The following is a 25218-nucleotide window of genomic DNA, read 5'->3' as shown; positions in this document are numbered from 1 at the left end:
GCTCCGCCAACCCATTTGAAGCCGGGTGGTAAGGGGCAGTGCGGATATGGCGTATGCCGTTCATCTTCATGATCCTCACAAACCCCTCACTGGTGAATGGAGTGCCGTTATCCGTGACCAGCACCTCGGGGAGGCCATGTGTACTAAAAGACAAACGCATCGTCTCAATTGTTGCGCAGGACGTTGTGCCTAGCATCTTATGCACCTCTAGCCATTTAGACTGGGCGTCGATTAATAAAAGGAACATGGATCCTTGAAAAGGGCCGCCCTGGCCATTCCCAGTGATGTAGGGGCGCGGCCGGCGGAAGCTTCTGATGCTCCTGACAAATGGAGCTGTTTTGGGCCACCTTCTCAATGTCGGTGTCGAGGCCTAGCCACCAGACATAACTCCGGGCCAACATTTTCATTTTGGTCACACCTGGATGCCCATTGTGCAAGTCTGTTAGTATCAGCTCCTGTCCTTTGTCCGGGACAATCACACGCGTCCCCCACAAGAGGATGCCGTCTTCCACGCTGAATTCTGACAGCTTGGAGGAAAATGCCCGCAACTCGCCTGGGAGCTGTCTATGCTGCCCACCATACAGGATTATGTGCCGAACCTTTGACAGGACTGGCTCCGTCTGGGTCCACTCACAGATCTGTGATGCCGTGACAGGCAAGGTGTCCATAAAACTTAGGGTTGCAACCACCTCACCGGTCGTGGGGGTCGACATGGGGCCGGTCGATAAAGGCAATTGGCTCAGTTCGTCGGCATTTGCTATCTGTGTTCCTGGTTTGTGCTCCAGAGAATACTCGTATGCAGCGAGCAACAAAGCCCAGCGCTGGATCCGTGCGGAAGCAATGGGCGGTATTGGCTTATCCTCTCTGAAAAGTCCCAGCAGAGGCTTATGATCAGTCACGATAGTGAAGTGGCGGCCATACACGTACTGGTGGAAACGTTTCACCGCAAAGACCACTGCCAGGCCCTCCTTCTCGATCTACGCGTACTTTTTTTCCGCTGCTGTCAATGTGCGGGAGGCAAAAGCTATCGGCCGCTCGGCCCCGTTCTCCATCTTGTGGGACAGGACGGCCCCAAGACCATACGGGCATGGATCACATGTGACGAGCGAAGGCTTTCCAGGATCATAGTGGGTTAGTAACCCAGACGACGACAATTGTTATTTTACCCACCGGAAAGCGGTTTCTTGTGGCTGACCCCAAACCCAGGTGTGATTTTTCTTTAGCAGAAGATGCAACGGGCCAGTGTAGTTGCCAGATTGGGGAGGAACTTCACGTAATAGTTTACGAGGCCGAGAAAAGAACGAAGATGCGAAGTGTCAGTCGGGGCGGGGGCCTGTTGAATCGCGCGCACCTTCTCTGCGACGGGGTGCAATCCTTCGCGGTCCACCCGATACCCCAGGTAGACTACTTCCTTTGCCTGAAATACACACTTTGTGCGACGTAAACGGACTCCAGCCTCCGAAAAGCGTCTAAGGACAGCCTCCAGAATTTCAAAATGTTCCTGCTCCGACGTCACTGTGACCAAAACGTCATCTAAGAAGACAGCGACACGCGGTAAACCTCTCAATGCCCTCCATAACACGTTGAAAAATAGCGCAGGCAGAGGTTACTCCAAGGGGCAAACGTGTATATTCATCCAGGCCCCGGTGTGTATTAATCGTTACATATGGTCGGGAGGCAGGGTCCAGCTCCAACTGTAGGTAGGCGTGACTCATATCTAATTTTGTGAACGAGAGTCCACCTGCAAGCTTTGCGTAGAGATCCTCTATGCAAGGCATTGGATATCGGTCGAGTCAGGAAGCCGTATTCACTGTAAGTTTATAGTCGCCGCACAAGCGAACTCTGGCATCTGGCTTCATTACAGGTATAATTGGTGCTGCCCGGTCAGCGAAACGGACGGGCCTGATAATACCCAAACTCTCCAAACGAGTGAGCACCCCTTCTACCTTCTCGAGCAAGGCGTAAGGCACCGGGCGCGCCCGGAAATAGCGCGGCGTGGCTCCTGGTTCGACTTGGATATGGGCTACGGCCCCTTTTATTTTCCCCAAACCGGGCTGGAATACATCTGGGTATCGTCCTAGCACCTCAGTCAACCCTTCAGAAACTGTTTGGAGGATGTGCTGCCACTGCAACCGCAAATGGCGCAACCAGTCCCGACCCAACAGGCTGGGTCCATGGCCGTGCACCACGATAAGTGGGAAACGCCCCTCCTGGCGTCCATAAACAACAGGGGTCATTGTAGTTCCTGCAATGTCCAAAGGTTCCCCTATGTAGGTGGCCAACCCGGCCTGTGCGTTGGTTAATGTAAGGGTCTGTATACGCTGCTTGATGTGATCGAATGTCCTCTGGGCAATCACGGAGACCGCTGCGCCAGCGTCCAACTCCATCTCAAGCGGGTGACCATTGACCCGTACTGTCACCTTAATGCGGGCCACACGGGGAGCTGCCACACAATGCAGCTGCAGGCAGTCGTCCTCCGTCTCCACGTCCTCAGGAGTAGTTGCCGCAGGTTCATCCACATGGAAGGTACGGCCCCAGGGCTGGTCCCAGTTTCGGTCAGAACGACGGCGCCTCTGGCGCCCCCAGGACCGGCGTCCGCGACGGGTCGCGCCTACAAGTCTGACACGGACATGGCTCCTCATCCATTGGTTCTGGAGAAGGCTCCCTTTGGGGAGGAATGTCCGACGGCCACTGGCATCGATCCGGACGTCGTGTCGCCCAAGATACCGCAGGAGTGCGGGGGGGACGTTTTCGAACGGAAAGGGTTGCGCCCCAAGGCATGCACATCCATTCCCTGTATCTCCTGCACTCCTCGTTCTGCGCTCTCGGGACAATATTATTTGAATGGCCAGTTGAAAAGTCAATGTTGGCTGAGCTAACAGCATTCTCTGGGTGGCCGCATTGTTAATACCGCAAACCAAACGGTCGAGTAACATTTCTGACAAGGTCTCACCATAGTCACAGTACTCCGCAATCCTGTGTAGTCTGGATAGAAAGTCGGCAAGGGATTCTCCTGGGGTCCTCTCAGTGGTATTAAACCGGTAACGTTGGACTATCGTGGACGGGGTTGGGTTAAAATGCTGCCCCACTAAATTCACAAGGTCATCAAACATTTTGGTGTCCTGCGCAGCTGGGTACGTAAGGCTCCTAATCACCCCAAACGTACACGGGCCGCAGGCGGTGAGCAATATGACCACCTGCCGCTCATTTTCAGTGATATTATTTGCCCGGAAATAGTAACGCATTTGTTGTGCGTACTGGTTCCAACTTTCCAGCGCAGCATCAAAAACATCCAAACGTCCGTACAGAGGCATGGTGTAATAGAAAACAACTTTCAACCTGTATCCAACAAAAATCCAGGGAGGTGGCTTCAGCAGTGTAGACAGCTATTCACTTTAACCCTCATCGCCAGTTTTGTGAGGGCCATGAAAAATCTAGCACGAGTTTCAAGGATGCAAAGAAATAACATTTATTTACAATAACATATATATACACAACAGCAGCAACCTCACTTGCTGCTTACTCCTTCCTGCTAGTTCCAAACTGGCCAGCTTTAGTTATACAGGGAGTCTGCGAATGGTTTCTCCGCCCCCCTCATTGGGGAAGCTCATACTCCCACAGGATTGTGGGATTGTCATTAGTCCCCAGCCAATGGTAAGCAGGCAGGTTATAACAGCTATGTTGTGCAGGACGCAGCAGACCACAACGATGCGACCGACCCTATCTGACGGGTACTGGAGGGCCCTCCAAAGTGGTCCAGGCACCTGAAGCACATCTTTAGCAGCCCAAAGCATCTCACTATCACACCCCTGGTAGCTGCATGAGCATTATTGTAGCGGTTCTCTGCGTCAGTCTGTGGCCTCCGTATAGGCATCATCAGCCACGACCACAACGTGTAATCCCTGTCGCCCAGCAACCATCCCTCAGCCGGGGGGGGGAATCCCTCGAACATGGTGGGGCTGAAAGATTGCGCCAATATGAATGAGTCATGTACACTGCCCGGGTACCGGGCGCAGACGTGCAGGATCATCATGCGGTGATCGCAGACCACCTGAATGTTCATGGAATAGGTCCCCTTCCTATTCGTGAACACGGCCCTGTTACCCGCAGGTGGTCTGACGGTGACGTGCATCCCATCGATCGCCCCCTGGACCATGGGCATCCTGGCCGCCGCAGCGCAGCCTGCTGCCCGGGCATGCTGGCTGGCCCGATGTACAGGGAACCAGATGTAGAGGTCCGCAATGGCATATAGGGCATCTGTAACTGCACGGATGCATCGGTACACCGATGCCTGCGAGATGCTGGATAGGTCCTGTTGCTACCTTTTGGTTGGCTCTTAAATCGTAATTTGCTCTGTTTGTTTAACCTTTGCTCTAGAGTCGCCAGGTATCTTTATGATACCACCACAAGGTTCAAGTTCAAGTGCTGATCAATAACTCAATACACCAGTTAGTAAGATTCAAATCAAAACACATTTATTATACTCAGTCAATCACTACTCATGCATAAACTCTACTTTCTAGACTATTCCTATCACTAAAAGGCCTATACTTAGCTTCGGACTGGCCCACCTGGTCAGGGGAACAAATGGCCTTTTGTTCAGGTCCTGAGTCTGCAGGATTCAAAAGCTGGTATGGACGGGTAGCTCGGAGCACCTATCTCATAGCGAGCGTTGACTTGAGACTTACTTGGTTGGCGGCAGCTAGGCAGGTCACTGTCAAGGGTTGGTTCGAGCTGCTGAGTGACCCTGCCAAAGAAGAACGATTTGAACTTGGGGGCTTTATTTTATAGTCCCCAGGGGCTTCCCGCCCTTCGGGGCGGACCCCGTACCTGGTTCCAAGTGATTGGACTACTTTCCGATCACTTGGATCAATTTCTCCATGCTGGAGCAGTTCCCTGTTCGCTGGGCTGTCCCTAAGTGTCCGTTGGCCTTCCTTTGTCTTGGCTCCTGCTGGCGCAGAGGAGTCTGGCTTGGCTTTATTCACCTAAACTGTTGCCATTGTGCCTTGGAATCACTCATTACTATGCAGATGGCTGCTGGTTTCAGTGCTGTCTGGTTGTTTTGCAGGTTTCAATATACATGATTTCTGCACTTGCTAGTCTTTGCCTGTGTTGGCTGAATTTCCCTTCAGCCTTTGTGGTTCTGCATTTTAATTCGGGACGTGGCCAACCCAGGTGGCTACACACCCTCCTTGTGATCCCTGATGCGAAGCGTGAAGGATCACATAACTGCGTTGTCGTCATTCCCTGACCCGGCGAGCACTCTTCCATGGCCTCGACACTGACCATAACTATTCAATGTAAATTTTTAACTAACATTCTAACTGGCGCTCTGTCAAAACAGGGACATGCATTACAAAATTTAAAAAACGGTACCTCTAACTGTCCTCAATAAACTACACTCACTAAAACATTCAATCATATTAACTTCCTAAACAAGACAAAATAATAACAGCATTTACATTTTTCCTGGTTTGGCAGTCAAGCACAGGGGTGTACAATATTCACATTTCTTTATTTACAACAGATGTAACATAAATGGTCTTTATTGCAGATCAAGGGGTTCGGGGGCCTGGTGAAAACCGAAAATAGGGGATCTCATTCTGTATACCGGGGTGCTGGCGAGGTTATCACAGCATTATGGCGAGGTGTTGCCTGTTACTGGTCTCTGGGTGCTATGGGGAAGTGAATCATTAATGGCCGGGGGGGATTGGGGTCAGGGGGTTCGCATTCGCGCGCAACCGAACCCACATCATAATGGCGGTGATCAACACGGAGGATGTCCTCATTGTTCTTCTTCTTTCTCTTTTTGTCTCTTCCTTTCCGTTTCGTCTCTTTTCCTGGAGCGTCTGGGGTTGGAGTCCCCATCTCGTAAAGATGTGGTGGGTTAAGATCCTTGCGGTGGTCTTTGCCGTGTTCGTTCTGGATGGGAATGCCTCTACCCATTTCGTAAAAGTATCTCTGATGACTAATACGTATTTGTAACCATTCCTGCAAGGGGGCAATGGTCCTATAAAATCGACCTGGAGGTTAGTCCAGGTGACATTAACGGGGCGGGTGTGGCTAAGTTGAGCTTTCTTTGCATATCTCTCCGGATTGTTCTGGGCACAGATAAGGCAATTCTCAACGTAGTGCGTTACATCTTCTTTTAAACTTGGCCACCAACAGAGCTGCCTGAGGTGGGCTGTAGTGGAATCAATTCCATGATGTCCATGACTGTCATGGAATAAACAAATAAGTTGATTCCTGTCCTGTTCAGGAACCACATAAAGGGTGTCTTTTAACACCACACCGTCATGTGTGGTCAGTGCATTTTAAAATCTAACATAGGGTGCTGCAAATTTTCCTTTCAAAATCTCCCTAAGATTGCTATCCTGCTTCTGGGCCTGCACTAAATCCTCGATATTAGTCTGCGAGACCTGAACTGCATCCACTGGTGCACTTTCGGGGGGTGTCCAAAAATATCCATGCCTGGAACCTGCTTTTGCCAGTCTGTTGGCTTTTACATTTCCAGGGGGGGAGGAACGGTGGTGACTTCGAACGTTAACAATTCCAAAGGTCCTGTCCTGTGCTTTTTCTAAGATGTGGCGGAACAATGGGGCTGAAGGGAGGGATTTTCTGTCTGCGGAAACAAATCCCCTTGCTTTCCACAGAGGTAGGAATTCCGTAAGGCTGTTGCAGACATAGAGGCTGTCCGAGTATATGTCTGCTGGGCTGGGGAAGGAACCTGGGTGATCCACAATGTACGCAACAGCTGCTAGTTCTGCCACCTGCGCGCCTAAGTGGCCTGGTAGCTTTAGTGATATTTCTTCTAGGGTGCATCCCTGCGCATCCTCGACATAAATACCGCATCCTGTAATGCGCTTCCCTTCTAATATAGTGGAAGATACATCCACATAAATCCTTAAAGGTGCGCACGTGTCTGTGTGCTGGGGGCTCTGGGGTGAACTACCTATCTTTCTGGGGGGTGTTTTCGTGATAAAGGGGCCTGTGTTGTGGTGCGATGAGATGATTTCACATTCATGGGGGGGGTGCCTGGGTACTGAAGGTTATCGGCTAAGAAAGTGTGGGTCTTGGTCCTTTTTACAGTGATGTCCCGTCCCTGCAAAAGAAGGGTTCATCTGGCTGCTCTAATCTGACTTACTGTACCGTCCTTGAGTCGTCCGTCAGGTAAAAGTTGGGTGGGGGGTCTGTTTTGTGAGGATTGTGATGGGGTTTAGTCCGGTTATGTAGGAAAAATACTGAACTGCCCAGAAAACTGCGAGCAGGTGCCTCTCACAGGCTGAAAATCCCTGCTCCACAGGATCTAAAAGTCTGGAGGTATAAGCCACGGGCCTTAACTGTTCGTGCCGTTCCTGGAGGAGCACGGCCGAAAGGGTGTGGTCGGTGCTAGCTATCTCTATAGCTTAGGGGGAAAGTGGGTCTGGAACTTGTAGTGCGGGGTCTGCAATGAGGGCTCTTTTCAAAGCATCCACAGCATCCGTATGCTGTGGAAGCCATTCCCAAGGGGCTCCTTTCTTTCGGAGTTCTGAGAGGGGTGCTGCCTTGCTGGCGAAACCGTCAATGTGGTTTCGGCAGTAGCCAACCAATCCTAAAAATGACCGGAGGGCTGAAACATTCTGGGGAAGGGGCAATTTGGCAATCGAGTCAATTTTTTTGTGCTCGATCTCGCGTTTACCGTGCGTGATAATCGTCCCCAAATATATCACTTTGTTTTCCAAAACCTGCGCCTTTTTGGGGTTTACTTTGCAACCAATTTTCTGTAGGAGTTCCAGGAGTTGGGACAGAAGCTCGATGTGCTCTGCCTTGGTGTCGTTTTGCAGTAATAGGTCGGCCACATACTGGACCAGACATTCGGGGCGAGAAAATTTCACTAGTCTATTTGCCAGCTGTCGGTGGAAAATGGAGGGGGAGTTGTGGAATCCTTGTGGAAGGCATGTCCACGTGTACTGCTGATTTTTAAAAGTGAAGGCAAATTTGTATTGGCACGTTTTTGCCAATGGAATGGACCACATTACTGATGTCCAAAATCGTAAAGTATTGTGTGTTGAGTCCCTGCTTGAGCATGGTTGCGGGACTTGTGGCTACCGTGGGGGCTGCTGCGGGGGTGACTTTGTTGAGTTCCCGGTAATCGATGGTCAGTCGCCGTGATCCATCGGGCTTTCTCACTGGCCAAATCGAGGCATTATTAGTGGAGGCTACTGATCTGAGTACGCCCTGCTCTAATAAGCTGTTGATAGCGTTTGCGATTTCTCCCTCTCCCGTGAAAATCCGTATTGCTTTTGGGGTCTAGGGTCAGGTCCTGTGATTTGAACGGAACCAGTCATCCAGCCACAGTCGTGTTTGTGGGTCGCGAATGCTGTCCTGTGCTTCTGCAGAACTGCCCTAACCTGCTTGTCTGTGCTAATTGTGGTCGGGTCAAACCAAAATTCGCCGACTGCACTAATCATGTTGGCGTATTCGCCTATTGTGAGCGTTGCGGGGGCTCTTGCGGATTTTGCCATTTTCCAAACACATTGTTGACTGGATCAAAGGACAGGTTGTGGGAATTCATAAAATCGATTCCAAAAATGTGTTCTACTGTGTGCGGTAGATTTACTAAACCTATGGGGTGCTTTGTCATTATATTGCCAATCTGAATGGGTACAGGAGCTGTGATGTGTCCCTGCTGTGAGTGGCCTGTGAAGCCGCTGAGGGTGATGGTGGCGGTAGTGGGCCACGTGTCTTTCTGGAATATGGTGGTGGAATTTATTGTGGTGCGGGACCCTCCTGTGTCCCAGAGAAATTTGATGGGCTGTCCCCGTATCTTTGCTGCAACTACTGGTCGGCCGGACCTATCCCAAATGGTGTCGCAGACCCAACTGGGGGAGCCCGAACACCGTCAGTCCGTTCCGTTCAGGTCCGTCTGGTCTGAACGGGTGCTCACACTATGTATGGGCTCTGTCCTATTCTTATTCAGAGTGCCTGCCTCCTGGGCTCTCTGTGGCTTTCGTGGGGCATTGCATTCTCGTGCAAAGTGTCCTAACTGTCCACAGTTGTAACCCTCCTGTGGCTTTTGTGGGAGGCTGTTCCTGCCTTCGTTCACCCATGCGGGGTTCTAGTGCGTTTTCACCGCTTGGATATCTGCTTCTGCCTGCTGTTCCTCGGGTTTCTTTACTGTGGGTTTGCTTTGTACAGACTGCTCCCAGGTGCGGGACATTCTTTTAAAAACCCACTTCTCATTATGGGCTTCCTCTGAGGGGTCATCATTCGTACAGGCCTTTTGTCCTGTTTCTGTGGCATGGGAGATAAGGGTGCAGGTCCATTTGGCCATACTGTCTTGGGACAAATGGGCGCGTTCTAAATTACCGAAAACTGCTGTGAAATGAATCCACAGGCGTCCAGCAAACGCTGTGGGGTGTTCCGTCTTTTTCTGCCTGCACTTATTCAGGCCTTCTACGGGGTCACCTCTGTTGTAGCCGATCGCGTCTAGGATCGCTGTGTGCATTTCTGCAAGGGTGCCTCCTCCTACATTCTGTGGGTCAGGAAGTGCTGCTACGACCGAAGGGACTAAGCTCAAAACTGTGAGCTTCACGTGTTCACACTCATCCAGGCCAAACATGGTCGCCTGTTGCTTTACTCTGGCAAAGAAGTGGTGGGGATCTGAGGTGGGGAGGAACGCTGTGATTTTCTCGCACGCGTGCCATAATTGGGTCACGGTTAAGGGGGTGGTATAAAGAAATTCTGTATCTCCGTCCAATGTGACTATGCGGTGGGTGGTTACTGGATTCATTGGTGCCTGAACTATCTGTGATGTGGGGGGTTAGGCCGCTTTTCTCTTCTGGGGCTTTCCTTGCGCACATGTTCCCTGAACATATCTATGCGCGGTCTCATTTAATTCTTCCCAATCCGGACCATCTTCTGCATCTAACTGGGATCCAAAGGTGCTCTGGAACCCATTCTGAACTGAAAGTAAAGACTGCAGTTCTGCAATCTGCTTCCTGCACTTCGCATGATCTAGTGAGCTCTGCCTGTGCTCCGTGGTGGTAGCATGGAGTGCTCTTAATGCTGCTTTCAGGTCGGTACACAGCCTTTGCAATACCTCTACCTGTTTCTCTGTTCCCTCTCTTACCAGGACTGCACGTTGCGTGTCCTGATAGGCCTTTTTGTACTGTGTCTGGAAGCTGCTTAGGTGTGCCAGACAAGACTGGTGTGCCCACTTGGCATCATCCACCTCTCCTTCCTTTTCTGCTAACTTCCTTCTTAATTCTAGGTTCTCTTTCTCTATCTCACGCACATCGACCTTACTCATTCGATGTGTTTCCTCTATCTCTTACGGAGCGTCCGAACGACCTCCTCTGTGCCTCGCAATTGTGCCAAACAGGACACAATTGCCATCGGCTTGCGAGCTTTTCCCAAGCTTTTCTTATGAATTTCACTCAGGTTCTCCCACCAAGTATGTCCTATACGCCCGGGACCTGTTTCCACATTTTCACAGAATTCGCTCCAAAGGGGCAATCCTTTGCCTTTGAGGTACTTTCTGATTTCCTCTTCCCAAACAGGACACTGTCCTACTCTACTGCTGGTCGCTGCGACCACGAATTCTTCGGGGTTCATGAGGCGTTGCATTGCCTGCATTGCCATCTTTCCTCTCTGAATGCTTCTCTTAAAATTTGGAACGAGGGTTCTTAAGGCGGTGCTGTAATTACGGGTACGGCTTTCGCTATTTTCCGGAATACAAACTCCTGACAGTTTTGTCGCAACTAAAATCTATCAGTTTTACCTTTATAGCCTTGTTAGTTACGCCTGCATTAACACACTTCCGAATTATGAGGATTGATCAGAACTGCTTGAACACCTGTGGTTTTCTGTTCCCAATTGGATTTCTAATTCAAATTTTGGGTTCTCTCGGAGTGGTTAAGCCACTTCTAGATCGGGTCCCGTCAGGATGTCGCCAGTAATATGTTGCTAACTTTTTGTTGGCTCTTAAATCTTAATTTGCTCTGTCTGTTTAACCTGTGCTCTAGAGTCGCCAGGTATCTTTATGATACCGCCACGAGGTTCAAGTTCAAGTAATGATCAATAACTCAACATACCAGTTAGTAAGATTCAAATCAAAACACATTTATTATACACAGTAAATCACTACTCATGCATAAACTCTACATTCTAGACTATTCCTATCACTAAAAGGCCTATACTTAGCTTCGGACTGGCCCACCTGGTCAGGGGGACAAATGGCCTTTCGTTCAGGTCCTGAGTCTGCAGGATTCAAAAGCTGGTATGAACTGGTAGCTCGGAGCACCTATCTCATAGCGAGCGTTGACTTGAGACTTACTTGGTTGGCGAGGCAGGTCACTGTCAAGGGTTGGTTCGAGCTGCTGAGTGACCCTGCCAAAGAAGAACAATTTGAACTTGGGGGCTTTACTTTATAGTCCCCAGGGGCTTCCCGTCCTTCGGGGCGGACCCTGTACGTACCTTGTTCCAAGTGATTGGACTACATTCCGATCACTTGGATCGATTTCTCCAATGCTAGAGCAGTTCCCTGATCGCTGGGCAGTCCCTAAGTGTCCGTTGGCCTTCCTTTGTCTTGGCTCCTACTGGCGCCGAGGAGTCTGGCTTGGCTTTATTCACCTTAATTGTTGCCATTGTGCCTTGGAATCGCTCATTACTTTGCAGATGGCTGCTGGTTTCAGTGCTGTCAGGTTGTTTTGCAGGTTTCAATATACATGATTTCTGCACTTGCTAGTCTTTACCTGTGTTGGCTGAATTTCCCTTTGCTGTTCTCCATTTTAAGTCGGGAAGTGGCCAACCCAGGTGGCTACAGTAGGTGGTTTGATTTACGCCGTCGGGGGGTGTCAGAGAATTCAGCCCAAAATATTTGGCGTGGGCTGGAGAGTTTTGGCAAAACGAAAGACCCCGTCAAAGAAAGTCCTGAAGAACTGAGATTCGAGCACAGACCACACAAATGTTACTTCAGATTACACATTTAGATTTTAAAATTTCATTTCTCGAAACCCAAGTGCAGGGTTAAAGAAAACAATATGTTTAGTTCTCTGCCAAGTACATGTATTTTGTCAGAGTGAGGAAGGGCAAGGAATTGAGTTTTTGCAATACTCGCGTGACCCCAGCGCGAACAGCTGCAGCTCGACTGAAGACTGCAGAGCTGTTTGACCGAGAGTAACCCCGTGCAGAGAAAGGAGGTGAAAGGTAAGTGGTGAACATTATTCCGGCCGCAAGTCAACACTGTCAGAACGCAGGGCAAACAATTTGTTCAGAAATCCTGTATATAGCAGTATGTTCCACCAGCTGACCAATCCAAGTCTCCACCTCTCTCATTACTTAATCAAGTTCATAGAATTTACAGTGCAGAAGGAGGCCATTCGGCCCATCGAGTCTGCACCGGCTCTTAGAAAGAGCACCCTACCCAAGGTGAACACCTCCACCCGATCCCCATAACCCAGAAACCCCATCCAACACTAAGGGCAATTTTGGACACTAAGGGCAATTTATCATGGCCAATCCACCTAACCTGCACATCTTTGGACTGTGGGAGGAAACCGGAGCACCCGGAGGAAACCCACACACACACGGGAAGGATGTGCAGACTCCACACAGACAGTGACCCAATCCGGAATTGAACCTGGGACCCTGGCGCTGTGAATCAATTGTGCTATCCACAATGCTACCGTGCTTCCCGTTAGATCTTGGAACAATCTTCTGCCAAATACGTACATAACCTGCCTTTAAAATAAGATGCTTTTGCTAAGGCTGAGCCCGACATTGCCATTAACAATAATGTGAGAAAAACCAGTTGAAAGTTTTCAATCCCAGTAACACTGAAGATCAATGTTAAAGCACACAAGACCAGTTCAGATACGTTTATTGGCACGTCTCCTTTCCTTGTTTTCCTGGTTTTTCCTTCTGGGTTCTGATTTCTGGGAACTGTCATGATATGCAAACATGTAGCTAATGAACACATAGAATAGGACACGACCAATGGGCAGTCAGGACACTCAGGGGTGGTATCTCACTATAGAAGGGATGAGGCACTCACACCCCACCTCTTTCCACAGACCAACATCCACAGAGTGAGACAGGGTGTATCCTCAGCATCACACCCCAGCACGTGGCTTAGAGCAAGGCTGGTTCAGTTAGACTGAGTTACTACATTTAGATTAGCAGAGAGTCGAACTCACTGAGAACTGTGCTAATAGTTCAATAAAACACATTGAACTCACTTCAAAGTGTGGAGCATCTTTTACTCAAAACTGCATCAAGTGGCAGCTTGTGTTATTCCAAATTACATAACACAACATGATACCAGGAGTCTGTTCAATCTAGTTCGTTCAACTCAGCAAGATCCGTGATGACCAGCGAATGTATACCAGCATAATAGAAAAGATTCAGGCTCCTCACCAGCTCAGGACCTCCGGCAATCTCAGTGCCAACTGGCGGACATTCAGCAGATATTTCAGCTTTACGCTGAAGCATCAGACCTCAATGGTGCGTCTGATGCATGGAAGATAGCTCTTCTCCTCACCATACCGGGTGATTACGCCTTGGAAATATTCACCTCCTTTCACTTCCCCGAAGACCAGGACAAGACAAAGTTTCAGACCATCCTGAACAAGTTTGACAGCCACTGTGAGGTGGACACCAACAAAATCTTCGAGCGCTACATATTCAAGCAGCGATTGCAAGATAAAGATGAATCCTTCAACTCATATTTAACTAACCTTAGACTGCTAGCGCAATCCTGCAACTTTGGTGATATCACTGACTCCATGATCAGAGACCAAATCGTTTTTGGAGTTCACTCTGCTCCTCTGAGAGAGCAGTGACTGAAGATCAAGCATATGACCCTGCCAGTCACGATTGAAACATGCACAGTGCATGAACATGCTAAAAATCGCTATTCCCAGTACAAAACGGCACAAAATGATAAACTCGCCTCCCACGAGGCGGAGAGTGTGCAGGCCATCTCCCGGATGCAGCGCCTCAACATTGACGAAAGCGAAGGCAGCACGGTGACGTAGTGGTAGCACTGTTGCCTCACGGCGCTGAGGTCCCAGGTTTGATCCCGGCTCTGGGTCACTATCCGTGTGGAGTTTGCACATTCTCCCCAAGTTTGTGTGAGTTTCGCCCCAACAACCCAAAGATAGGTGGATTGATCATGCTAAATTGCCCCTTAATTGGAAAAATGAATTGGGTACTCTAAATTTATTTTAAAAAACATTGCCATTTCGTGCGCTCTTCCCGGAGCCCGACGCATGCGCGATGCGAACGGGATAACGAAGCGGCCGAAACGCGCCCTGATGCGCAGGTGCAGACGTCTGAGTACCACACTGCGCATGTGCAAATACACACGGAGCGTCAGGACGCCGACGGCATGACATGTTCGAGCTGTGGCACCGCCCATTTAAAGAAACACTGCTCTGCAAGAGGCAGGCGCTGTTTAAACTGCGGGAAGCCAGGCCACTATGCAGCCCTGTGCAGATCTGCACCACCAGTCAGGAGCCAGCGCTCCCAATTCCGATGACGCGCATCCGGAGTGTGCAACAACGCCTACAGGATTCTGATCCCGGCAGTGCATCGGATTCAGATAATTAATGCCTGGACAACGCCTACCGCGTGGGCATTATTATAAAGTGTGAATATGCCACACCAGACACATATGGGGCACATGGGGGAAGGGGGGATATGGGGGAAGGGGGGGATATGGGGGGATATGGGGGGACGGGGTATATGGGGGAGGGGGGATATGGGGGAAGGGGGGATATGGGGGGATATGGGGGGAACGGGGTATATGGGGGGAGGGGGGATATGGGGGAAGGGGAGACAGACCTGGCCCATCAGGCGGACGCCGCCCCCAGGATGTTCCAGGGCGGCCACGTGCCAGGGACAGACCCGGAGCACCAGGCGGACGCCGCCCACATCTAGTGCGAGTGCGGCGTCGCCGGCGGGCCACACCCAGCGACAATGAGGGCAGCCATAGCAACAGGCCCCCGTCGCAGCCGACCCAGGACACTGACGCACAGGACACTGACGCGTACAGGACACTGACGCACAGGACACTGATGCACAGGACACTGATGCACAGGACACTGACGCACAGGACACTGACGCACAGGACACTGATGCACAGGACACTGACGCACAGGACACTGACGCACAGGACACTGACGCACAGGACACTGACGCACAGGACACTGACGCACAGGACACTGACGCACAGGACACTGATGCACAGGACACTGACGCGTACAGGACACTGACGCACAGGACACTGACGCACAGAACACTGACGCACAGGACACTGACGCACAGGACACTGACGCACAGGACACTGATGCACAGGACACTGACGCACAGGACACTGACGCGTACAGGACACTGACGCACAGGACACTGATGCACAGGACATTGACACACAGGACACGGACACACAGGACCCCAACACACAAGACCCTAACACACAGGACCCTAACACACAGGACACTGACACACAGGACATTGACGCACAGGACACTGATGCACAGGACACTGATGCACAGGACACTGATGCACAGGACACTGACACACAAGACACTGACGCACAGGGCACTGACACACAGGACACGGACACACAGGACCCCAACACATAGGACCCTAACACACAGGACCCTAACACACAGGACACCGACGCCCAGGACACTGACGCACATGACACCCACACACAGGGGACGGGTGGACAGGAATCACCACTCCAGGGGACCGCGGACTTCGGATCGGATGAGGAGCACGCCATTACGCCACTGCTATCTCCTACACCCTCCACCATCACAGAGACACTCACCTCGGTTGGGCACTTTAGCGATGAGGCACCTGGGACACTAACTGATGCGCACAACACAGCCGTCCTGGTACAGCAGGTGGAGGCAGGAGCAGCCTAGGGGTCGGGAGGTCGGAGGGCATCCCGGCGCAAGCAACCATCTACTGCCCAGACAGGTCCCGGGTTCCTGGAGTTATCACACCCACCCATAGACCCGATGCAGTCACGGACCAATGGACGATCGAAGGGGGTGACGGCCGGTTTGCGGCAGCTGCCGACGAAGGTGGAGGAGTCCACCCGCGTGCAGGAGCAGGTCGTGGTGCCAGTCATGCATGCCACCCAGGCTGACACCGCACGGGTCGCATCCATGGTGGAGGCAATGGGTGCGACGGTATCAGACACGGGTCGCAGTATGCAATGTGTTGGGCTTTCGTGGCCCAGGACATGGCTGCCCTCTCACAGACAGCCATGAGCCAGAGTCAGCAGCAGATCGCAGAGGCGCTCAACGCCGTGGCCCAGTCTCAGCAGGCAATGGCCCAGTCTCTGCAGGCCATAGCTGAGGGCTTCGGTGCCATTGCCCAGGTGCTGGCCGGCATCGCCCAGACACAGACAGGGATGGCCAACTCCCTGAGCTCCATGGCTGCAAACTTGCAGACCCTTGTTGATACCAGGGCGGGTCTCCAGGACTGGCAGTGCCAGGTGTCAGGAGGGCGTCGGATGGCCGGTCCATTCACATCCCCGTCCCATGTAGAGGCCTGGGGACCGCCGGGCACCCCGAGGAAGGAGGAGGTGCTGGGGCCCGTTCCGGGTCCCCTTGTAGGCAAGGTCCCAGTACACCGCGGACTCCCCCCCCTTCCGTCCCAGGTGCATCTGGTGGGCAACGGGCAGGACAGGCTGGCAGCTCGCCATCCCAGTCGCCCGAGCCACAGCCTGGCCCATATAGGCCGGGACGCCCCAGGAAACGGCCGCCAAAGGGGTCCCTAGACACAGGGCAGGAATCACAGGAGTCCACCTCCACTTCTTCTGTACTGTCTGGGGAACCACCTAGACGTAGTCAAAGGGCCCGTAAAGCCAAAAAATAAGACACTGAGTAAGTTGGCACGGGTGCAGGCACAGATTAGTTCTGGGGCTAGGGCATGTGTATGAACTGTTTGTTATTAAAATCACTTTCACACCTACAGAAGCTTCCTTTATGCTCTGTCCAATGCGTGCGGGGGTGTGTGGTGTGAGGTGCGCGCCAGTGGGTGTTTGAGGGGTGATAGAACGTCGGCCTCAGGTGAGTGTGCCGCCCCTCCGCCCCGAGTTCCCCTCGCCATCCTCCCGGGCTGACGACGGGACCGTGCGGTGGCACAGTCGCATGCAGGGATGGTCTGGGTGGAGGGGCCATGGGTCAGACGTTGTCCAACGATGTAGAGCCCAGAGCTCATCGCAGAGCGGGTTGTCATCATCCTCCATGGCCTGCAATAGACATGCTTCCAACGGCGACAATGTGAGCCCTGCCCGTTGTGCCGCAAGTAGATGTGCAATGGAGAGATGGTGTGCATGCGGATGGGGTGGGGGTGGTTGGTGTTGGGTGGGTGGGGTGAGGGTGGTTGGTGTTGGGTGGGTGGGGTGAGGGTGGTAGGCTGGTGTCATGGTGTGCAGTCTGTGTCAATACTCAGCGATTCCCACACCTCCTTAGTCCATGATCTGGGCTGCTATCAGCCTGTCCCGTGCCCGCTGGCCTAGCCGGTAATGGTGGGCAGCCTCCCGTCCATGTCCATCCCATCTGCCCTGACCATTGCCCCCATCCTCCTCATCTGGGGAGGACTGCGCCTCGTCTTGCTGCTCCTCCCCTTTCCCCTCCTCTGCCTGCGGCACATCGCCCCTCTGCTGGGCTATGTTGTGCAGGACGCAGCAGACCACAACGATGCGGCTGACCCTATCTGACGGGTACTGGAGGGCCTCTCCAGAGCGGTCCAGGCACCTGAAGCACATCTTTAGCAGCCCAAAGCATCTCTCTATCACACCCCTGGTCGCTGCATGGGCATCGTTGTAGCGGTTCTCCGCGTCAGTCTGTGGCCTCCGTATAGGTGTCATCAGCCACGACCGCAACGGGTAACCCCTGTCGGCCCAGCAACCAGCCCCTCAGCCGGGGGTGGGGGGCGTCCCTCGAACATGGTGGGGATGAAAGATTGCGCAAATACGAATTAGTCATGTACACTGCCCGGGTACCGGGCGCAGACGTGCAGGATCATCATGCGGTGGTCACAGACCATCTGAATGTTCATGGAATAGGTTCCCTTCCTATTCGTGAACACGGCCCTGTTATCCGCAGGTGGCCTCACGGCGACGTGCATCCCATCAATCGCCCCCTGGACCATGGGCATTCTGGCCACCGCAGCGAAGCCCACTGCCCGGGCATCCTGGCTGGCACGATACACAGGGAACAGGATGTAGCGGTCCGCAATGGCATATAGAACATAGAACATAGAACATAGAACAATACGGCGCAGTACAGGCCCTTCGGCCCACGATGTTGCACCAAAACAAAAGCCATCTAACCTACACTATACCATTATCATCCATATGTTTATCCAATAAACTTTTAAATGCCCTCAATGTTGGCGAGTTCACTACTGTAGCAGGTAGGGCATTCCATGGCCTCACTACTCTTTGCGTAAAGAACCTACCCCTGACCTCTGTCCTATATCTATTACCCCTCAGTTTAAGGCTATGTCCCCTCGTGCTAGCCATTTCCATCCGCGGGAGAAGGCTCTCACTGTCCACCCTATCTAACCCTCTGATCATTTTGTATGCCTCTATTAAGTCTCCTCTTAACCTTCTTCTCTCTAACGAAAACAACCTCAAGTCCATCAGCCTTTCCTCATAAGATTTTCCCTCCATACCAGGCAACATCCTGGTAAATCTCCTCTGCACCCGTTCCAAAGCCTCCACGTCCTTCCTATAATGCGGTGACCAGAACTGTACGCAATACTCCAAATGCGGCCGTACCAGAGTTCTGTACAGCTGCAACATGACCTCCTGACTCCGGAACTCAATCCCTCTACCAATAAAGGCCAACACTCCATAGGCCTTCTTCACCACCCTATCAACCTGGGTGGCAACTTTCAGGGATCTATGTACATGGACACCTAGATCCCTCTGCTCATCCACACTTTCAAGAACTTTTCCATTAGCCAAATATTCCACATTCCTGTTTTTCCTTCCAAAGTGAATCACCTCACACTTCTCTACATTAAACTCCATTTGCCACCTCTCAGCCCAGCACTGCAGCTTATCTATATCCCTCTGTAACCTGCTACTTCCTTCCATATAGGGCAGCTGTCACTGCACGGATGCACCGGTGCACCGATGCCTGCTAGATGTCGGACAGGTCCCCACTCGGCGACTGGAATGATCCCATGGCATAGAGGTTCATGGCCACCGTAACCTTGACATCCTTGGGGAGAAAGTGTCCTCCCCCAGTCCCACGCGGTGCCAGCTGTGCCATCATGTGGCAGATGTGTGCCACGGTTTCCTGGATCATCCGGTGTCTCCTCCTGCATGCCCGTTTCATGAGGTCCTGGTACGACGAGCGGGGCCTGTACACAAGGGGCCTCATCTGGCATCTCCGTCACCGAGGCACCACCGCCGCCTCCTCCTCCTCCTCGTCCTATCGTGTGGGCGACCCTCCAGCCTGGGCGGCTGCCACCTGTCTCCCTGCGGCACGCTCCTCTGCGGCAGCCTCCGCCAGCTCCCTGGCACGCTCCAGCTCCAGCTCCCCAGGGCAACATGTAGAAGTGCGGCTCCCGCCACGGTGGCCAACATCGCTGGGTGATGACCAAACATAATGGCCTGCATAGGGTGGGGTGATAGGCGACATGTCACCATTGCTCATCCACCCCCCCACCCCCACCCCCCGGCAGCCAGGTGCCATGGGCTGCATGGTCGCGACTGTTGCCAGCTGGTACATGTCCAGGCGCCCCACCCCCCTTCCCGGCACACACTCTCCCCAACCACTCCCCCCCACCCCCCCCATCCCCGGCACGCACCCTCTGCAACCCCCCCCCCATCTCCTCCCCGGTACGCACCCTCCACAACCCCCCCCCCTCTCCTCCCCGGCACGCACCGTCCCCAACCCCCACCCCCTCTCCTCCCCGGCACGCACCCTCCCCAACCACTCCCCCCCTCTCTCCTCCCCGGCACGCACCCTCTGCAACCCCCACCCCCTCTCCTCCCCGCCATGCCCCCTCCCCAACCCACACCCCCCTCCTCTCCAACACGCACTCTCCCCAAACCCCCCCCTCCTCCCCGGGACGCACCTTCCCCAACAACCCCCCCCCCCCTCCTCCCTGGCGCACACCCTCTCCAACCTCCCCTCCCCCAACCCCTCCCCCACCTACCCCCCTGCCCCTCCCTCCCCTCAGCCCCTCCACTCTCCCCAGCTCTTCCCCACAGCCCCTCACCCACAGCCCCACCCCCCAGCCCCTCCCTTCCCCCAGCCCCTTCCCCCCCTACCCCTCCAGCCCCTTCCCCCCCCCTACCCCTCCATCCCCCTGCCCCTCCCTCCCTCAGCTCCCCCCGGCACGCACACTCCAACGGCTCGACCCATATCTCCGCGCTGGCCGGCGTCAGCCATCACGACTGGTTGATGGCGTTAAGTCGGTGGTTTGATTTACGCCGCCGGGGGGGGGGGGGGAGTCGGAGAATTCCGCCCAAAATATTTGGCGTGGGCTGGAGAGTTTTGGCAAAACGAAAGACCCCGTCAAAGAAAGTCCTGGAGAACTAAGATTCGAGCACAGACCACACAAATGTTACTTCAGATTACACATTTAGATTTTTAAATTTCATTTCTCGAAACCCAAGTGCAGGGTTAAAGGAAACAATATGTTTAGTTCTCTGCCAAGTACATGTATTTTGTCAGAGGGAGGAAGGGCAAGGAATTGAGTTTTTGCAGTGCACCCGTGTGACCCCAGCGCGAACAGCTGCAGCTCGACTGAAGACTGCAGAGCTGTTTGACCGAGAGTAACCCCGTGCAGAGAAAGGAGGTGAAAGGTAAGTGGTGAACATTATTCCGGCCGCAAGTCAACGCTATCAGAACGCAGGGCAAACAATTTGTTCAGAAATCCTGTATATAGCAGTATGTTCCACCAGCTGACCAATCCAAGTCTCCACCTCTCTCATTACTTAATCAAGTTAGATCTTGGAACAATCTTCTGCCAAATACGTACATAACCTGCCTTTAAAATATGAATAAATAAAATCAGCAAATGCATTTGCTAAGGCTGAGCCCGACATTGCCATTAACAATAATGTGAGAAAAACCTGTTCAAAGTTTTCAATCCCAGTAACACTGAAGATCAATGTTAAAGCACACAAGACCAGTTCAGATACGTTTATTGGCACGTCTCCTTTCCTTGTTTTCCTGGTTTTTCCTTCTGGGTTCTGATTTGCTGACAGAACTGTCATGATCTTCAAACATGCAGCTCATGAACACATAGAATAGGACACGACCAATGGGCAGTCAGGACACTCAGGGGTGGTATCTCACTATAAAAGGGATGAGGCACTCACACCCCGCCTCTTTCCACAGACCAACATCTACAGAGTGAGACAGGGTGTATCCTCAGCATCACACCCCAGCACGTGGCTTAGAGCAAGGCTGGTTCAGTTAGACTGAGTTACTGCATTTAGATTAGCAGAGAGTCGAACTCACTGAGAACTGTGCTAATAGTTCAATAAAACACATTGAACTCACTTCAAAGTGTGGAGCATCTTTTACTCAAAACTGCATCAAGTGGCAGCTTGTGTTATTCCAAATTACATAACACAACATGATACCAGGAGTCTGTTCAATCTAGTTAGTTCAACTCAGCATGATCCGTGATGACCAGCGAATGTATACCGGCACAATGGAAACGATTCCGGCTCCTCACAAGCTCAGGACCTCCGGCAATCTCAGTGCCAACTGGCGGACATTCAGCAGAAATTTCAGCTTTACATCGAAGCATCAGACCTCAATGGTGCGTCTGATGCATGGAAGATAGCTCTTCTCCTCACCACAGCGGGTGATTACGCCTTGGAAATATTCAACTCCTTTTAGTTCGCCGAAGACCAGGACAAGACAAAGTTTCAGACCATCAGTCTACTGTGAGGTGGACACCAACAAAATCTTCGCGCGCTATACATATTCAAGCAGCGATAAAAGGTCAAGATGAATCCTTCAACTCATATTTAACTAACCTTAGACTGCTAGCGCAATCCTGCAACTTCGGTGATATCACTGACTCCAGGATCAGAGACCAAATCGTTTTTGGAGTTCACTCTGCTCCTCTGAGAGAGCAGATACTGAAGATCAAGCATATGACCCTGCCAGTTGCAATTGAAACATGCGCAGTGCATGAGCACGCTAAAAATCGCTATTTCCAGTTCAAAACGGCAGAAAATGATAGACTAGCCTCCCACGAGGCGGAGAGTGTGCAGGCCATCTCCCGGATGCAGTACCTCAACATTGACGAAAGCGGCCATTTCGCAGGTTCTTGCTGGGGCCCGACGCATGCGCGATGCGAACGGGATAACGAAGCGGCCGAAACCCGCACTGCGCAGGTGCAGACGTCTGAGAACCGCACTGCGTATGTGCAACGACGCACGGAGCGTCAGGACGCCGATGTCATGATGTGTTCGAACTGTGGCACTGCCCATTTAAAGAAACACTGCCCTGCAAGAGGCAGACGCTGTTTAAACTGCAGGAAGCCAGGCCACTCTGCAGATCTGCACCACCAGTCAGGAGCCAGCGCTCCCAATTCCGACGACGGCGCATCCGGAGTGTGCAACAACGCCTACAGGATTCTGATCCCGGCAGTGCAACGGATTCAGATGATGAATGCCTGGACAATGATTACCATATGGGCATTATTACAACGTGTGAATTTGCCACACCAGACACATCGCAAGTCCGATCCATCCTAGCTGTGGATTCCGAAGGCAAATGGCGAGCAGTGATGAATGTCAACCAGTGCCCCATCCAGTTCAAGCTGGACACAGGTGCCTCTGCCAACCTCCTCTCACAAGCAGACATCAGACGCATTAAGAAGCCCCCCGGTCCTTCCAGCTCCCTGCAAGCTCCTGGATTACAACGGGAATGCCATCACGGCACTGGGATCCTGCCATCTGCACTTATCCACCCGACACACACAAGCACGGTTACGCTTTGAAATTGTTAAGCCGGACAGGGCATCCCTACTAAGTGCGCACGCCTGCAAGTAGCTGAACCTCATTCAAAGGGTTTACACCACAACATCCTCCCATGTGGATTTTCAGGCCTGCATCGACGACATCCTCGCCCAGTATCCCGATGTGTTCAACGGGATGGGCACGCTGCCGTATCGATACAAGATTCTGCTACAACCTGATGCCAAGCCAGTGATCCACGCACCACGACGAGTCTCTGCTCCACTGAGTGAGTGCCTGAAGGCACAGCTCAAGGATCTTCAGCAAAAAGGCATCATATCCAAGGTAACCGAACCGACTGACTGGGTCAGCTCGATGGTGCGCGTAAAGAAGCCTTCGGGGGATCTGCACATCTGCATTGATCCCAAGGATCTCAAAATGAATATCATGCGGGAACACTACCCCATCCCGAAGCGGGAGGAACTCACGAGTGAGATGGCACACGCGCGCTTCTTCACCAAATTGGCAGCATCACAGGGATTTTGGCAAATCCTGCTGGAAGAGTCCAGCAGAAGGCTCTGCAACTTCAACACGCCTTTTGGCAGATACTGCTACAATCGCATGCCATTTAACATCATCTCGGCATCGGAGCTATTCCATCGCATCATGGAGCAGATGATGGAAGGCATTGAAGGGGTTCGTGCGTACGTGGACGACATCATCATATGGTCTACGACACCTGAAGAACATGTGTCCCATCTCCAGAAGGTATTCCGCCGTGTATGTGCCAACGGCCTCAAGTTAAACAGGTCCAAATGTTGTTTTGGCACATCGACGCTCAAGTTCCTAGGCGACCAGATCTCACAGCATGGTGTGTGCCCAGACACAGACAAAATCAAGGCCATCAAGGAGATGAAGGTCCCTGAGGACAAAAAGGTGGTGCTGCGCTTCTTGGGTATGGTCAATTTCCTGGGCAAATTCATTCCAAACATGGCCACACACACCACGGCCCTACACAACCTGGTGAAAAAGTCAACTGTCTTTGAGTGGAAGGCGGCACACCAGACAGAGTGGCTGGAGCTGAAAGCCAAGCTCACCATTGCACCAGTCCTGGCATTCTTCGACCCGGACCGGGAGACAAAGATATCCACAGATGCGTGTCAGGATGGCATTGGTGCGGTGTTGCTTCAACGAGATGACACGTCATCCTGGGCACCAGTAGCCTACGCATCAAGGGCGATGACGCCCACTGAAACCAGATATGCACAGATTGAGAAGGAGTGCTTGGGTCTTCTCACCAGCATCCTCAAATTTCATGATTATGTCTACGGCCTGCCAACATTCACTGTTGAGACGGATCATAGGCCTCTGGTCCACATCATCCACAAGGACTTGAACGACATGACCCCTCAGTTGCAGAGAATCCTGCTTAAAATTGCAATAAAGTGGCTGAATTAATAGCGCAAATTGATGTAAACAGCGATGATATAATCGGGATTACTGAAGCATGGCTGTAGGATGGCAAGCGATGGGATTTGAACATCCGCGGGTATTCATAATTTAGGAAGGAAGGACCAAAAAGAAAAGGTGGTGAGGTCTGGCGTTGGGGATGAAAGGATCTGGGGGGAAAGTGGAAGCAGGCTATTGAGTTGGATGATCAGCCATGATCATAATGAATGGTGGAACAGGCCTGAAGGGCCGAATGTCCTCCTTCTGCTCCAATTTTCTATGTTTCTACGTTTCTATGAGGTTGCATTGCCGGTTAAAGATGAAATATTAGCTCCAATGATGTGGAATCTGTATGGGTAGAACTGAGAAACACAAAAGGGCAAAAAACATGAGTGAGGTTTGTATACAGATCCCCAAACTGTGGTGGCGATGTTGGGAATGGCATTAATCAGGAAATTAGAGATGCGTGTGATAAAGGAACATTTGAAATTATAGGTGACTTTAATCTGCATATGGATTGGGTAAACCAAATGAATACCAGTACCACAGAGGAGGAATTCCTGGAGTGTGTACGGGATGTTTTTCTGGACCAATATGTTGAGGAATCAACCAGAGAGCAGAGCATCCTACGTTGGGTATTGTGTAATGAGAAAGGAATAATTGGCAATCTAGTTGTGCGAGGACCCTTGGGGATGAGTAGCCGTAAATAAAGGAAGCTACAGTAATATGAGACCCGTGTTGGCTATGATGGATTAGGGAACATTACTTCAAGGGATGGCGATGAATAGACAATGGCAAACATTCGAAGAGTGCAAGAGTGAACT

This window comes from Scyliorhinus torazame, chromosome 9 (assembly GCF_047496885.1).
Source record: "Scyliorhinus torazame isolate Kashiwa2021f chromosome 9, sScyTor2.1, whole genome shotgun sequence".
NCBI lineage: Eukaryota > Metazoa > Chordata > Chondrichthyes > Carcharhiniformes > Scyliorhinidae > Scyliorhinus > Scyliorhinus torazame.
This window is presented reverse-complemented; position numbering follows the sequence as displayed.